A 3,729-nucleotide genomic window follows, 5' to 3' on the forward strand; every position below is an offset into this window, starting at 1 on the left:
GAGAAGAAGAACAAGGGGTAGAAAAACTATTTGAAAAAGTAATGAGGGAAAACTTTCCTAACTTGATGAGAGAAAAAGTCACAAAAATTCAGGAATCAGAGAGAGTCCCAATCAAGAGGAACCCAAAGAGGCCCACTTCAAGACACATCATCCTTAAAATGGCAAAATTTCAAGACAAAGAGAGAATCTTAAAGGCAGCAAGGGAGAAAAAGGAAGTAACATACAAGGGAGCCCCAATAAGGTTAGCTACTGACTTCTCAATGGAAAGACTCCAAGCAAGAAGAGAATGCCAAGAAATATTTCAAGTAATGAGAACCAGAGGCCTACAACCAAGGCTACTTTACCCAGCAAGGCTCTCAATCAAGATAGAAGGCCAAATAAAGAGCTTCCAAGACAAAAGACGTCAAAAAGAATATACCTGCACCAAACCAGCTCTACAAGAAATACTAAAAGGACTGCTTTATGGAAAGGAAGGAAAAGACAGAGACAGAGTGGGACTCAGGTTCAAAAATGGCAATGAATAAGTACCTATCAATAATAACCTTAACTGTAAATGGATTAAATGCTCCAATCAAAAGACATACAATAGCTGAAGGGACAAGAAAGCATGACCCACACATATGCTGCCTACAGGAGACCCACCTCAGGACGAAAGACCATTACAGACTAAAACTGAAAGGCTGGAAACAAATTTTCCAAGAAAACAGGCAAGAAAAAAAAGCCGGGGTAGCAATTCTCATATCAGACAAAATAGACTTCAGAAATAGGACCATATAGAGAGACGCAGAAGGTCACTTCATAATACTCAAGGGAAGAACACAATAACATCGTAAATATATATGCACCCAACATACAATCACCCACATATATAAAGAAAATCTTAAAGGATTTCAAGAAACATATTGACAGCAAAACAAATATAGTATGGGATTTGAACAGCCCACTCTCAAAAATGGACAGTTCTTCCAAACAAAATATAAAAAAATATGTTGTGACATTAAACAATACAGTAGATGAAATGGACTTAACTGATATATATAGGGCCCTTATCCAAAAGAAGCTAAATACACATTCTTTTCAAATGCAAATGAAATATTTTCAAAGATAGACCACATGATAGGACAAAAAATGAGCCTCAACAAATTCAAGAAAATTGAAATCATACCAAGCATTTTCTCTGTCCACAAGGGACTGAGATTGGAAACCAACCCCTGCCAAAAAAAAAAACACCCAAACATGCAAAATCATGGAGACTGACTGGTATGCTATTAAACAATGAATGGTTCAAGAATGAAATTAGGGAAGAAGTCAAAAAGTTTCTAGAAACGAATGAAAATGAACTCACAACAACCCAAAACTTATGGAACACAGCGAAGGCAGTCTTCAGAGGGAAGTTGATAGACACATTTTAACATTACCTAAAGAAGATAGAAATATTTCAAATAAACAACCTAACCTTAAACCTACAAGAACCCGAGGAACAACAACAAAGACAGCCCAGAGCAAGTAGAAGGAAGGAAATAACCAAGACCAGAGCAGAATTAAATGACATAGAGACGAAAAGCACAATTCTAAGGATCAATGGATCCAGGAGTTGGTTTTTTGAAAAGATAAATAAAATAGACAAACCTTTAAGTAGGCTCATCATGAAAAGAAAAGAGAGGGCGCAAATAAACACATTCAGAAGTGAAAGAGGAGAGATTACAACCGATACCACAGAAATAGAAGGGATTGTAAGAAATTACTATGCAGAACTGTATGCCAAGAAATTTGAAAACCTAGGTGAAATGGACAAATTGCCAGAAGAATATAATCTTCCAAATCTCAATGAAGAAGAAGCAGAAGCCTGAACAGAATAAGAGCAGATGAAATTGAGGCAATGATCAAAAAACTGCTGACACACAAGAGTCCTGGACCAGATGGTTTCAGAGGAGATTCTTCAAAGCATTTAAGGAAGAGCTAACCCCTATTCTTCACAAGCTATTCCAAAAAATCCAAAATGATGTGAAACTCCCCAACTCTTTTTATGAAACCAGCATCATCCTAATTCCAAAACCAGAGAGAGATACAACGGAGGAAGAAAACTTCAGGCCAATATCGCTGATGAACATAGATGCTAAAATCCTCAACAAAATATTGACAAATCTAATACAACAATACATTAAAAAGATCACACACCATATCCTAGTGGGATTCATCCCAGGGATGCAAGGATGGTTCAATATTTGCAAATCACTAATTATAATACATCGCATAAACAAAAGCAAAGACAAAAACCACATGATTATATCAATACATGGGGAAAAAGCTTTTTATGAGGTACAATACCCATTTATGATAAAGGCACCCAGCAAAGTGTGAATAGAGGGAGCATTCCTCAATATAATAAAGTCCATATATGACTGACTCACAGCCAACATCATACTCAATGGGCAAAAACAAAAATCTTTTCCACTTAGATTAGGAACAAGACATGGTTGTCCACTTTCACCACTTCTAGTAGAAAGTAGTGGTACCACTTTCTAGTATTGAAAGTTTTAGGACTTCCGCCAAGATGGAGGCATAGGTGGTAATACTGTGCCCTCTCCCACAACCAAGTTTGAATACAACAAAGGTTTGGAGAAACAAAGTCACAACCAAAGGACAGAAAATTGAATTATACAGAAGTCCGAATACATCTAACCGTTCAACGGGGACGGTAAGAGGGGCGGAGCCAGTAGCGGGCAGGGTCGGGCAGGACAGGTCCCCCGACCCAGGTGCGCAGGCAGCCGGAACAATTCGGGGTGCGGGGCAGACTGACCGCGGTCGCACATTCGCGCACAGTGAGACGGACCACGCAGACCCCAGGGAGCGAAGGCTGACGGCGGTGGCACACTCCTGTGCAGTGGGACGAAACGCGTGGGCCTGGTGACGGCAGCAGCTGCGACACAGGTGAGGGCCAAGGAGGCAGGCGGCAGACAGGACGCCATAGTCCCCCTTTGATCTTGCTCCCACATACAGTGTCGCAACCCAGCAACCTAGTTGCCCTGCGCTAATGAACACCTTAGGGCTCCGATCCTGCTACGGAATAGGCACAAACAGCCCAAAAGATGGTGCAAGAAGAACTCAAAGCCCCAGAGCCAATAACTCTAAGCGACTGAGAAATTGCCAGCCTCTCAGAAGCACTATTCAAGACACTATTTATCAGGATGCTCACAGAACTGGTAGATTATAGTCACAAATTAGAGGAACATAGTCACAAATTAGAGGAACATATGAAGGCTAAACTAATTGAAATGAAGAGAGATGCACAGGAAACCAATAGTGATGGAAAGGAAACTGGGACTCAAATCAATGGAATGGACCAGAAGGAACAACAAAACATCCCACCAGAAAGGAATGAAGAAATGAGAATTCAAAACAATGAGGAGAGGCTTAGGAACCTCCAGGACATCTTTAAACATTCCAACATCTGGATTATAGGGGTACCAGAAGGGGGAAAGAAACAGCCACGAGTGGAAAACGTATTTGAACAAATAATAAAGGAGAACTTCCCCAGTCTGGCAAAGGAAATAGACTTCCAGGAAATCCAGGAAGCTCAGAGAGTCCCAAAGAAGTTGGACCCAAGAAGGAACACACCAAGGCACATCATAATTACATTAGCCAAGACCAAAATGAAGGAGAGAATCCTAGAAGCATCAAGGGATAAGGGGACAGTCACCTACAAAGGAGTACCCATCAGACTGTCAG

This window comes from Sturnira hondurensis, unplaced genomic scaffold (genome assembly GCF_014824575.4).
Source record: "Sturnira hondurensis isolate 20B ecotype Veracruz unplaced genomic scaffold, ASM1482457v3 Scaffold0010600, whole genome shotgun sequence".
In the NCBI taxonomy this organism is placed as follows: Eukaryota; Metazoa; Chordata; class Mammalia; order Chiroptera; family Phyllostomidae; genus Sturnira; species Sturnira hondurensis.